General features: G+C 35.5%; 1 long non-coding RNA gene across 1 annotated transcript; it reads right to left on the reverse strand.

The window, feature by feature from the left end:
- Positions 1–2,332: 2,332 nt before the first annotated feature.
- LOC135144263 (uncharacterized) lies at positions 2,333–3,216 on the reverse strand. Its single transcript, XR_010283058.1, has 2 exons — positions 2,890–3,216; positions 2,333–2,819 (listed from the first exon to the last, which is right to left on the reverse strand). It is a non-coding gene; the product is annotated as an uncharacterized LOC135144263 (long non-coding RNA).
- Positions 3,217–14,898: the final 11,682 nt, after the last annotated feature.

The following is a 14,898-nucleotide window of genomic DNA, read 5'->3' on the forward strand; positions in this document are numbered from 1 at the left end:
TCTAGCTCTTAGCAAACGACGACTCCGAAGGCAGACGTATGACTAAAACTAAATTAACTTCACTACCTGGACCTCGTCACCTACTGATCGCTTCGTGGCGAAGGTCGTGACCAGACGACAACTCAAAAAAACACTGCTCAAGTTAAAATAGAATAAAAGCGGTTTAATTTGGAAATAAAAAGATTTACACTGCGAGCTTAAATAAAACGGTGGAGTGAACTTAAATAAATTATAACATGATACAATGAAATGAACAACACGAATTTGGGTTAAGTAGGTACAGCTATCCAAATAGGGTTAATCAACAGGATTTCCTGGAATCGCTAGTACATCGGAGGCGCTACTTTCCGCTATTTGATTGGTCAATCTAATACTCGAAACGATAGTTTTCTACCCTAGTACTACTTATCTGTACGCCGAGGCGTTCTTGGCTTTCTCCGGGGACGATCTACTGGTCCTAGACCGGATAGGCTGGTGAGGTTAATCTATGAACTTCACCATGATTTCATTGTTTATGATAAGGTTATGTTGAGATCTGAAATAGTTGAGGAGTAATTTTTGACAAGAAACTTAGTTTTCGAGAACATATTAATAAAATCGTCATTTCTGCACTTACGGTTCTTGGCTTCATAATACGGAACTGTAAATCTTTCGACAATGTGTTTGCATTGAAATGTATATATGACGCACTTGTGCGGTAAAAACTTGAATATTGTTCACTAATATTTTATCCGCATTATGCTTACCAATCTATTTTGTTGGAGAATGTACAAAGACGATTTTTAAAGTTTTTGTATTATAAGAGCTATTCTCAGTATCCTGTGCGTCATATTGAGCAAAATTTATTGTTAATTTATTTTAATATGGGATCTTTAAGATAACGAAGAATCACGCAGTCAGTAGTATTTCTTTATAAATTAATTCAGGGCGCCATTGATGATATGGCAACCTTAAATCAAATCAATTTTTTGTGCCCCGACTAAATTCTTGACATCCCATCTATTTCCAATTGCCTCGATGTCATACTAATGTTCAGTGGCGGCTCGTGGTGATTTTTGATGGGTGGGCAAAGCATTATAGGTAGGTTATAACATGTATGAAAAAAATATATATACATATATATAATTAATCATCTTTGTGAGAACGTGTTTTTGTTTTGGTGCTGCATGTCAATCAATATAATGTAACAAAAATTTTATGTAAGTATATTACATATATATTATTTTATAAATATTACTTACAATGTCGTTCAGCAAGAACCAACCAGAACGTCGAAGATTCTTGCTAGAAGAGGAAAGAGGAGCAAAAAAAGATTCAGCACATAAATGGATTTGTTAGGAGTTTCTAGAACTATAAACTCAAATAATTATTCCAAGATGTAAAGATTTTGAAATAACATGACGAGAAAACGTTAAATTTTGAACCTTTAAAATAAGCTACACTTGGAAAAAGCAGCAATTTGGAAAATTATTGTAAAAGCAAAATTAAAAATGCCAAATGAAACAAAAAAATAAATTCTCAAAATACTAACAAAGTTAACAATAACAAATAAAATAAAAATAATTCCAAAATAATCGTTCTGATTGGTTTTAGAAAGACCATTAATTACCAAAGACTCCTCCAAAAACTTTTTAAATTTATCATCGAATTTACTTTACGAGAAATTTGCAATTCATCTTGTCCCCGAAATATATGTTTTTGTGTAGCCAATTACCGTTTGGTAATTTGAATAAGCTACATTTTATAATTAAATGCACTATCCTGAATGCAGTTTCTGATCTGACTGAATTCAATTGACCAGTAAAGTGAATGACGCGCGAAATTTGAACTCAGTTCATAACACGAGACCCGAATTTCAGTTCCCCGTGTAATCCTTATGGGTGAAATCGAGGCGTCATTTTAACGCTTAAATTCTACCATTAAAGTAATTTTCTTATATATACCACTACTTGTACCATTAAGACTCATATTTTTACTGTTGATCTTGATACCAAACACGAACGGAACCGGTGGTATTTAATAAATATTTGAATTCAACTTTTACCACTACATTTGCCTCGAACGTATGTCGCACAGTGGTTCATACTGCCATTGACTTCCCCCTCCACATAAATGGCTTTGATTTTCACATGCTAGAGATACGGCTGTGAATTTAAAATGATACATAAAGGAGATCTCATATTTGAAAATGTTTTCAATCAATTGCCAAATTTTGATTTAAGAATCATCATCAATCCCAAGCTTTTTTCTTTTCACATTTTTTGGTAGAAAATGAAAATTTTACTTTCATTTTAGTACGAATTGGGTCTGAAACACCCATTTAAAAAAAATCACAATTTAAAGACCAATTTATTTCAAAACAAAAAAAATATATTCTACAATAAAAAATTGCACCGCCTAATGCAAAATCTGATTCACTTTTGGTGAAAAACTGACCCACAAACTGTTATATTGATGGGCCATTTAAATAGTCCTCGGACACTAATAGTTCTTCGACACTGTGAAGTAGATTTTCTTCAGATCTTTCTGGTTCAGGGCCCAATAGCCAAAGCAGTGCTTCGCTCCCATCAGTTTGTCGTAAGCTTTCATAAAGTTGTACCTCAACATTAGCTGTTTTTAGGTTGACTTGGGGATTAAAAGAATTTTCGGAGATCACAGCTCTGACCTCGGCTGATTCACTTTTCTTCAGATGTACGTTCCAAGAACGCAAATTATTGGTCCAAAATAAATTATAACGCCCGTGTAGGGCAGGTGTAGCCATATGGTGACATACAAATGCACCTCTTGTGGTTTCACTTGTTGCCTCTCTTAAGGAATATCTATGCAAAATGAAACAAAATACCTCATAATTGTACTGGATACAGAATTTATCAATATACATTAACTTACCATTGGCTATTTCGCATTCTAGCTCGAATAAACTCTTCAAGCACATTTAATTCAGTATACCAAGTGACTTTCACTGCATTATTTGACTGCAAAGAATTTTATCCGTTCACAATGCATTTCCGATCGTCAACAAAAAAAAAACTGGTAATTGCCCCTATTGTTAACGCATGTCTTTCTGTCACTATTAATAACAAATACAATAAAACCAGTCCACAGACATATACAACCTAATGTGAACCAATATCACAGAACTAATATATCATCCAAAAATTGTGATTATGATTGTTTGTTGTGATGAAAATACGAAATCAACTGTCATATTTTGGGGATTTTCACGATCTAAACGTCACTGGCCCTCCAAAACATTCACGTTCCTTTTCTGTTCGGCGTGTTTCTGGATTTTCCGTTTCACTCATGCGCAAGGCATTAGAAACGATGTACGTTACTTTGATGAACAACGTTGTTTTTAATTTGCGATATTTTTTTAACACAAGCTTTTTATATAGTTAAACCTTTAGTAACAGGAAGATAATTGTACAGTCTTTATCGCTTGTAGCATGAACTAGTTAAGATTTCTACCTGTGCGGTGTATTTTGTCTGTAAAATCAAGCTCCCATAAGAAACCCATAGTAGAATTTTTGAATTATGAACTGCCGCGCATTCTAAATTCTAACCTTACTTTACTGGTCAATTGAGTCGTGTCTCCGACGAGGACGAACCAAGCCGAGTGTTACCGATTTTCAGGGTGGGTTTGCCCACCCATCCTAGAGCGAACGCGTAACAAACTTGTGCGGACAGTCTGAATTAAATAATAAATTAAGCGTATATTTCACTTTTGTTGACTCTGCTACAGTTATATTTATGAAACAAAAATGCATATGTAATAATAAAAAAATACACATGTCACATACGTACTGCAATAATAAGTGTATTACTTATTCTCATCATTGGTCATTCGGATTTTTTTCATTATAAAGTTTACACGGTGTCATAATACAAGAATATGGTTATTACTAATTTTCATTTGATATGAAAAAGTATTTATTAATTGTTATGGTGTTGCTCTTTTCTATAACAATATTATTTAAGAATTTTCGCATAACATTATTTTCCTTACCACCTTACCCATATTTCAATAGAGTAATAAAAATAATTACCTCTATACTTTTACAATACAAAAGAAGTAAAAAAATCGAAATTAATTTATTGAATCCTTGAATCGAATATCAGAGATCCGATTCTGCAGCGTTTGGGATATACGTTGACGCCCGGGCGTCCTGCCCCGCTTGAAGCAAGAAAACACGGATATGCAAAGAAGTACGTTTCGAATTCTTTACTCTCAATCACGTACATAGAAAACCGAACGTATGTCGTTGTTTATAATCAAGAGAATGGACCAGGGTGGACTAGCCCATCCTCACATGAACCGTATAACGCCGAGATCTGACGCACTCTTTTGCAACTGCAATTTCTCAGTTGCGGAAACTGCGGGATGTAATGAAGAAAATCCGTTGGCTTAAATGATGTTTATGACGATAATTATTTGTGTATACATATAAAATATTTTAAAAAAGAAAAAATCAATATTTTACTTCGTATCGTAAACAATCAAATAGGGTGGGCATTACAAATCACCGTTGTATGTTATTTGCAAAAATGGTAATGATATTTGTGAACAATGTGACATATATGTAGAAAATCTTCGCGCAATAATTTGTAAATGTACGGTGATATTTAATGGTGTACTGTAAAGAGTAAAAGTGATAATCTCTTAAGTTGATGAAATTGTTTTGAATAATTGAGAATTTCTTTGTTAATTTTTATGTAATATAGTTTGATCTGATTTATATAATTTGAATTTATTTATTTACATTTATTTAGATATGTTTAATTTTGTTTTATTTTATTTAGTTTTAGATATTGTCCTGTAATTGGAGTAATCTGTAGAACAATAAATGATTATTATTATTAATGTTATTATGTTAATGAACAGGAGATATAACATATCACCTTATCTCCTTCATCATAAGGCTGTACCAAGAGGGCAACAAGACCATATGCGGAGCCGTCAGTCTGCACCACAAATGGGCGATTATAATCGGGACATGTCAAAACTGGAGACTGAGATTCGTCAACGGAACTACAATGCTAGAGACATTCGGCACGAATTTCCGATACCATGCAGCCATACCCAACAATGAGCGAATCTGTGTCACATTCGTCGGGAGTGGGGATTTCTACTATCGATTTGATCTAAAAGGGGCTACACGAAGACCTTCTTTTTCAACAACATACGCCAGGTATTTTAACTGTGGGCGACAAAAATGACATTTCTCCAAGCTAAGGGTTAAACCAGCAGCTAACAATCTGTCCAATACCTCTAAGTGTGTTTCAAAATCTGAAGTCAACACAATCATATCGCCTAAATAGATAACAACATGAGGCTCAAGATCAGCACCGAGAATTGTATCGACGAAACTCTGAAAAGTAGCCGGGGCATTAGTAAGTCCGAATGGCATTCGCTTGAAATGAAATAAGCCACGTCCCCGTATCGTAAACGCTGTTAACTCTCTTGAATTTTCGTTGAGTGGAATGTGCCAATATGCTGATTTGATGTCGATGAAACTCAAGTACCTAGCACCTCTCAAGTTATCCAAAATAGATGAAACATAGGGCAACGGGTAAGTGTCTTTTCGAGTAACCGCATTCAGTTTCCGATAATATAATCAATCACCAACTTATATTCCCCGGACGTCTTCTTTGGAACCAACACAGGCGGTAACGACCACGAACTGTTGGAAGGTTTAACAATGTCCTGTTACAACATTTTGTCCAACTCTGTCTCCAATAATTTTTGTCTTAATGAGTTCACTGGGTAGTACCTCTGTTTGATGGGGGTAGTGGATTCTACTATCTCATGTTCAACCTTTCCGGTAATTCTTATTTTATCCGGTGTCATACTTCTGATCTTATCTCGTATAAGAGAGTCTAACGATGCACGTTGTTCACAGGTCAAATTACCTCTCTCGAATTCCCTCAGCTGGCAAAATTTCATTGGGGGACTCACTAAAATGCCAAACACCTTTTTTCAAGTCGGGTACTATGCCCATTTTCACCCAAAATTTATCCCAGAATTAAAGTTTTCCAAAAGGATGGAACTACTACGACTCTAATCAAAGAAACTTTCCCTAACACTGATCGGGACTGATACTGACCCCATACTTTTACATAACTCGACATTTCCTACTCTCAAACCTGGTCATTCACTATCTAGACAAGTCACTGTGCACCGGAATCTAATACTTAATCCTAAAATCTTTCTACCGAAATTTCTAAATAAGGTCTTTTATCACCAGGAAATTGTTGTAGCAAATATTCTAGTTATAATCACGCGATTTGGGTCAACTAACCGACGATCTACTGACACAACCTCGAGTTTCCCTCTTTCGGAGGTGGTCTGTTGCATTTAGGACAAGTTCGGATGGTTATGTTAGAAGTTTTACAACGGTGGCAACGACGACGAATGGGCTCCTCACAATCTCTCACAAAACAACCTTGCTGATCACAGTTGAAACATACTACCGAAGATAAATCATTCATTCAGCTATTCACATCCGGGATACAATTTTCAACTTCTGCAGTGACACATGCCAACTCTGGCTCTACGTAATAAGCTCTTCGACGCGAAGATGGATGGTAATTATCAACCCGATCCGTGACCTCGATCCGCAAACATTCCTTCTCCAATTCTGCGACCGAAGTCACCGGTGGTAATTGACTCAAAGAGAAAGGGGCTAGATTTCTAGTCAAAATACTAAGTCGGACATCCTCAGCAATCGAACCGTCATTATAGCTAGATATTCTGTGAAATTCTCGTTCGTCTCCTGTGTACGATTTAAGATGTCATAAAACAGGCGTTGCGAATAGAAGTATGTACACGACTGCGTACCGACCGGAACCACATCAAAGCTCAATCTTCAAACAGGTCTACTGCCGACCTGAACAACTCGTCAAAACTAATACACCTATTAGCACTCCTCAACTCTTCGACCCGCTCGAGAAATCCCAATACCGTTAAACTTTTCGACTCTCCATCAAATTTTACACCTCATTTGGCAACAGGAATCGACTTATTAAGCGTTGGTAACCGACTAATAGGGGGCTTTGGATCTACAGGATCCACCTTGTCGACTTCTTCATCCTCTGATCCTTCTATATCTGATTCGACTCGTGCCTTAGTGGTACGCGCAATACTAATACGCCCCAATAAATGCAAAATTCTCGAATATGCCTTGCCATACATATATCTGTGCTATCGCTCCTGGATTCTCTAAGTCCCGAATTTCAACTAACAATTCCTTATACCTTGTTTCAATTAAAGGAATCTCTACATCGAAAACAAATTCAAATGGTGGATACGAAACTAAACGACCGGCTCGTTTTAAAATCAACAAAGGCCGTAACTGATTTCTCACCGATTTATCTCTTATTGGCAAACCGCTCAACCGCATTTCAAATTCCAAATCACATTTCTTGAGATGACCTACTCTCATCTCTTGTCTACGTGCCATTCTGACTATAAGTATGACCATTGAGCAATTAATCTACGATTATTATTTACAAACAACAAAATTCCACTCAACTATAACCGACTAACATCTATAAAGGACTAACCACTCCTACACTAACTCACTATAACAACGTAAGAGTCCAATAAACACCAACAATCAACAAAAATAACCCTCTGGCCAATCCACTATACTACTCAAATATTTTAGTGTCCAAATGCTAAAATTCAATCTTCAATATAAATATTCCATTCAAAAATAAGTGAGCAGTACAGAACTTAAGAAAAAAAAAAGAACTCGCGACAACAAAATTGCAACAACCTTCTATGCCAATTAACTAACTACTATTATCACCACCACGAATCAAAATTACCGATTAAATCTCAACCGCGAGCAAAAAGAAAAAGATTCCAAAACAATTACAACTTGACAACTCGAAGACCCTAAACGTTGGACTCAATTTTTATGGCCGGTGCACCAGGTTCGTTGGTTAGAGGAGACAGGAGCCGGACTAGCTACAGGTGGAGAAGGTGGGTCGAAATGATGTAGCTATCGGGAGCGGCGCCATTGCCTGTCAAAATTTCTCCATGTACCTCCGGCGATAGTTAAAATAGAATAAAAGCGGTTTAATTTGGAAAGAAAAAGATTTAAATTGCGAGCTTAAAAATAAAATGGTGTAGTAAACTTAAATATATTATGACTAGTACGCGGGAATTTATCTCACCGCTGCAAGCCCCCAGTTAAAGTAATGTGTGTTTTATGCAGAGTAGCGGGGATGCTTTGATCTGGTCCACAAGATCGTAGCCAGTGCGTCGCTAGGAGTGTTTAGATCTAATAAAAAAAAAACTACTTCTATATTACTATATTACTTCAAATAATAATACTCGATGCCCTTTTTAATTTTTCCACCGATTTGTGATCTTGAAATGTTATATTATGTTGAAATAGTCCAAAAGAAAAATATATTTGTAATCAAACTATCGCCGCGACAGCACTGGTTTTAGCGTATGAGATACAATTCGGTGCGTTGATTATGACATAATACGAATTTGGGTTAAGTATAGATAACCGAACGGGGTTAATCAACGAGATTTCCTAGAATCGCTAGTACATCGCGGGCGCTATTTGATTGGCCAATCTAATACCCGAAACGATAGTTTCCTACCCTAGTACTACTTATCTGTACGCCAAGGTGTTCTTGGTTTCCTCCGGGGACGATCTCCATGTCCTAGACCGGGTAGACTGATGAGGTTATGCTCGTGCGGAGCGCTGTGGCTTCGCTGCCTGTGTTTGCTACTCTCACGGTGGGTGTAGCGGGAACCAAATCTCGGGTCGTTGGGCCGTGGCAATCAAAAATATCTGCTTCGCCGATTCCAAAAAAACGGACCAAACGCAGGCGATAAGACGCCGAAATAAAAACCTGAACTGAACTATACGGAACTGGACTGGACTGGACTGAACTGGACTGGACTGAACTGGACTGGACTGAACTGAACTGGACTGGACTAAACTGCCCACTCCCTAGGCATTAACCACGGGAAAGCACTGTTAGCAACAGGAATCCTACAATTTTTTATACTTGCTAGGTGTTACGAGTGGATGGCTTACTTTCGAGGGCAAACGACGGGAAATATAGACAGGAGAAGATGGCCGTTATGTCGAACGACGGTACGCGCAGTCGTACCGAAACGCACAAACCGGTTAGGGAAAGGTAGAGCAACATTGTCAAAACCGAACCGTTACAAACAGAGGATTAAAATTATTAAGTAACCTACAATCGAACACAATTTTCTATATATTATTATTAATAATATAATTCTTATTAATTAATCCTTTTTAAATAAAGACGATCGTATTTTCACCTTTTCGAGAAAAACAAAAATTTAGAGAGTGATTAATTTTAGTAAACTGATTTCATTTATTGAAAAGAATATATATGGGGCCCGATGGTTTCAAACCGTCGACGCTTGGTGTGTGAAGCAGATACTCTACCATTGTGCAAAACCGGCTATATGAGCTACAAGTTCTGTCTTGGTAAAGATAAGGCGGTTAGACAATAAAAAAATATAGTAATGATAAACAAAATTCATAAACCACAAATACAGACAAGTAAAATGTAAAATAGGTCGAAAAAATGCAAAAAAGGCACTCATGAAGAAACATAGGCAGAAACAAGTAGGGTTCAAATAAAAGAATTTTCATAGAAACACATTTATATACAACTTTCATTCAATTGCCTACAACAGTCATGGTACGGTTAGTAAATATAGATACGGAAAGGTACCTAATGTACACTTGTCATTTTTTAAACTGAAATATATTTTGAGACGTTTTCAAAAATTTCATGTTGTAGGTTGTATAATAAGTGATAATTTATAATTGTCACGTATCTTAAGTTCTGTATTTTACTTGAACTTACGAGCACTTATCGTGCTTGTATTTACAAGTGCGTGCTTCGAAATAATATCAACAAAACAATATAATTTCGTAATACATTTACTAACTTACAATTAATTGACAATAATGTCCTTGTTTTATTAATAATGTTAGAATTTACGGGTATTTAAAATCGACGTTTTACCCAACAATTTATTCCTGAGTAATATCAATTTATACGACTAACTACACAGCGAATAATTCTGGCTCAACTTAAAGCTACATACAGACCGGCCAACAAATGTTGACAACATGTATCTGGATACATGTTGTCAACAGTGTTGCGCGTCCAAACCAAAACCAGTTGCCCGTTCAAACCACACTCAGTCTTGATGTAAAAATGGAAGAAACTGTAGCTGCTGGTGCTAGTGCTGCGTTTATTAAGTACAGGGTCATTATAAAATACTGTAGTCAACTCACCTATGAAAAACAATTGAAATTTTTCTCGTGCCGCTAATCACCAAAATGATTTCAACTCTTTTGAAATGTCACGAACGTCGAAACAAATCTATCAAATGTGTCAAAAATTGACATGCCAGGTTTGCGATTTAATTTCATTTTAAATAGACACGAAAAGACGCCAGGCCAGAGCATTAAGGGTTGCAGTGTTATCGAGCATTTGTGAACGCCACTGCAATACATTTCAGTTTCAAAAATTGTAAATTGTCAGAAAAACGTTTAAGGTCTTTGTCATGAATTACACCTTGGAAAGTCGATTGGAGTTGAACAGAATAAATCATCTGATCTGTTTTGCAAAGAAGCAATAATTTTTCAAATAATGAAATCCAAAAAGTGAGGTTAAGTTTGTCGAAACCAATGAACACGGTAATTATTTAAAAAATTACATTTTTATAGGTACCCTGAAGGTAAAAATTGTGAAAAATCACGTAATGGACAATGGCAGAGCAAGTCTTATCACAGTTAACGAACACTATGAGTACCTAATGAGTTTTTGCAGTAAATAATTTTGCCAAAGTTGTGATCCCGCGAAAGTTCTGTTTGTAAATTGTAAGGAATCGTCAAAATATTGGTGCAGACATGGTTTGTGACCGGTGCTTTTCTCTTGAAAAAACACAACTGAAAGCCTTGATCTTCATCCCTACAATAGGTGAAAACTGCTATGTCCAAACATTACCTTCAGCTTTGCAGTTTCTAGATATCTGAAACATGCCAGATCTGCATAACAGGAATGTCAAAGAGGTTCTACCCAAAACACGCCCACATGGCCATCCTAATATCAAGATTTTTCAAAATTTCTATAACAAAAAAGATGAAAAAACCAATAAAATTTCAGGAGCATAGTGTTAAGAGTTCTGTAGATGATTATGAGATCTCTTGAAACAACAGAATGTTTAATAAAGATTTTTAACTTTCCTAATAGTAAAATTACAATTATTACTAAACAGTAAGTTGAAGTAAGTTTTAAATTAAGAGAATGCAACTAACACCGAAAGAAAAATGAAAGTTACTGAAAATAAAAAACTTTATTGCAGTACCTACATACACTTTCTACATCTAATTTTGCTTATTGATCACATTCATTTACTTGAAAAAGTATCAGGCCTATGAATCGTCGTCTGGAAACAGCTAACCACACACCAACCTTCATTGCGTGTGATGGTGTTTCTTCAAAAGCGTGAGTATTTTCTATACACCAAATTCTGAAGTTCTGTCAGTTGACATAATAGCCTAACAGATGAAACCAGGCTTCATCAGAAAAGAACGACAAATCGAGAATCCCGTTATCGTCCATATCAGCTTGAAACCAACTACAATACCCAACGCGGCAAGGAAAATCAGCTGGTTGCAGCTCCTGAACCAACGAAATCTTGTATGGATGCATATGTAACTTCTCTTTTACGATTTTCTGACATGGGCTGTATGGTACTCCGGACAGTAAAGATTTTTGACAAAGCTTTATTCGGACTTTGTTCCATTCTCATCCTTAAATCTTCAACAACGTCTTCACTAACTTGAGGTCTCTCCGTCGGTTTTCACTTAGAAATGCTACCAGTGTCATTAAATCTGGCCATAATTCGCCATATAGCGTCTTCAAAGATTCTCCATCAATGACAACAGAACATTTCACTAGGTACTCGTTTTTAGACGCCTCCACAGAGTACACTCCATCCCCATCCTCATTTAACACCCCATTACGGTAATAGGCATGATGATTGCGCCAAAGAACTAAAAAAATAATTTGTAACACTGACCATAGTTATTCCTCTCTGTTCATTACCTGAGATTATTCCACAATGATCTGTAGTTTTGATAAAAACTGTTTTTTGAGACACTTATTAAAGTTCTAACAAAGGGGAAGACAGCAAAAATGAAAACAAGACAAGTCAATTAACGCACAAAGTAAGGGAAAACGTACCAGTATAAACGAAAAAATTATTGACATCTGACAGAATTTGATGAAGCGTTGAAACAGTGCAGCCGCTAATGTCAACTAATGTGGCGCTAAAAATAAAAATTCCAATATTAGTGTAATCCTTTCCACAAAACTGAAAAAGGCGGCACAAAATGTCACCAAAATCATGGCCTTCTTCGACTACAATATTTTATAATGACCCTGTATAATAGCTGCGAATGCCCGCAAACGAAAAAGAAGATGGTGGCAGAGAGAGTGTTTAAAAAGTGGAATAAGTCATGGCGATAACTTGATGTCGGAATTACTCCTGAATGATGGCAGCTCATTCCGCAATTTCGAGAGGGTAACGAAAACCGATTTCGAAGAAATTCTTTGTTTAGTAGCCCCTATAATTTGCAAAAAAAAAAATACAACTTATCGTGCGGCTATTCCACCATCAATCAGATTAGCAGTTACTCTGCGATATTTGGCTACAGACGATTCGTTTACGAGTCTGATGAATGTATTTGTTTAAATTATCAAGCAATCAATTTCTTCAATTGTGCCCGAATGTGCCAACTTTCTGTCCCTGTATTCTTTACATTTAATGTCCCACAATGCAGGGGCAGCTCTCAACATTTCAATTAGCTCTACGATGAGCTCTTTTGTCTACATCATGTTGTCCGCAAAAGATAATGATGAACTACATTATGTCCTCTCTACATTTGACAGTTTCTAGACTAAAATAAATTTGCAAAATTATTTAAAGGTCACAAAAATCATCTCTGGGTTTTCAGCCTAAAAAAAATTAACATGGGGTCGAAAATGTAACATGACAATGCCTACGACCACTTTTAGAAAGATGCACTGTATATTTTAAGAAAAGTAGTAAATGCATTTTTTAAAAACTAATATTTTTTAAATTGAACTGATTTTTTCAATTTCAATGTCTTTTGTCAAGCTTTTAGTGTTGGATACTTTTAAACAATATCTAAATGTCAGGCTAACCAAAAAAGTAAGTCATCACCGTTTTCGTCAATATAATCTATAAATCACAGAAACCCTGATAACATTTTGTTTAGATTTAATTAAAAAATACTTACACAACAAGTAGTTTTTTTCTTTTGTTATTGAGAGCGATAAAGTGCAATCACTCGAGTAGATATGTCTAAAGTGCTATTCATTTATAAAATTTAATTACTTGCATTCACGATTAAAAAATGATACTGATGCAAACCCAACATTTTACTAAAATTTGTTTATTTTTAGGGACATCATCATCTTTTTCTTTAACTGGGAAGAGATATTCTGACAGGCTTCATTTCCCAAATATTTTTCGGGTATTTTATAATGGAATAAGATAATGCAGATTTCCATTTCATTTTGTATTTGATGTACCCATAACAATATAAAATTTTAGAATTTATCTCAGATACTAAATACGTTACGGACCTCTTAGAAAGAAGAAGTACATAGAATTGTGGCATAAAGCGTAGGTATACGATCAGTTTTCAAATTCCTATCTGCTGCTGAATCTACTCCCTATAATACGCAACTCTCATGTACCCAGATGGAGCACTCGTTCAACCATTATCATCATCAACAGAACTCACATTGTCAACATATCAGCATTATTAACAACCGGACCACCACTGTCTCCCTGCAATTTTCAATAATGCATCCACAACAACAAAAATTAACCAGTTTACATTGCAAGTACTCTTTAGTGCATCTGTTCTTGACCATTCCATCAAATATCCCCCCTTCTCCATAACTTTCTTCACATAGACTTACCGGAAAAGTAAATAAGTCCACGTAGTTCAAAGTTGGACTGATAGCACCAACTACAACAAAATTGTTGAAAAGTGGAACATTTATCGGTGTTAAAAATTCGAATTAAGCCTGAGGCTTAATCTAGAATAAGTTATACCACATTCACCTGATACTACAGCATAAGATTTTTCACTATTTGGTTATTTAAAAGATCGAATATTACATTTAAACAAGAATTTAATCACTAAGGAATACCAAAAACTTTTTTAATAATAACATTAATAATAATAATATCATTAATATTATTATTATTCCTAGTTAGAACCAAACACTGCTGCCAACATAATTTGCGGAGTCTTCAATCGTCATTTAATTTAAACTATGGCGCTTCTCTATGTTCTCTGATATGGGTTTCTTTTTCAACTGACTTAAAATAAATTTCAAAAATGTCGTATCATAGTTTTATGTTATTTATTCATTATCTAAATTTAACCTAAAGATATAAGTATAACTTGACTTTTGGAAAGTATTATACCAGATGTGATTGTGAGAAAGACATTGTTAAATGAACCACGACGAATAAAAACTTGAAGTTCTGATCATAGTCAAGAATGTTCTTCTTGACAGTACCTCCTACTGAATGATAAGAATAAGGGAGCCAAAGAAATGGTAATTTTCAAAATGTCTGATAATTCTTGACAAAGTTTTAGAATCATTCTGAAAATTCACATTATCCCTTATATTTCACGTTTTATTCCCTGATAGGAATACATAATCCAAAATCTTTATACAGCGCTTTCATACACCTCATTAGTCCCGCCTCTTTTGGACTATGTAACTATCTCGTATGTTGTTGCCTGTGTTTAATTAATTGTATAA

The sequence above is a fragment of the Zophobas morio genome, unplaced genomic scaffold, assembly GCF_036711695.1.
Source record: "Zophobas morio isolate AGI-343-1 ecotype UQ-CSIRO unplaced genomic scaffold, CSIRO_AGI_Zmor_V1 ptg000089l, whole genome shotgun sequence".
NCBI lineage: Eukaryota > Metazoa > Arthropoda > Insecta > Coleoptera > Tenebrionidae > Zophobas > Zophobas morio.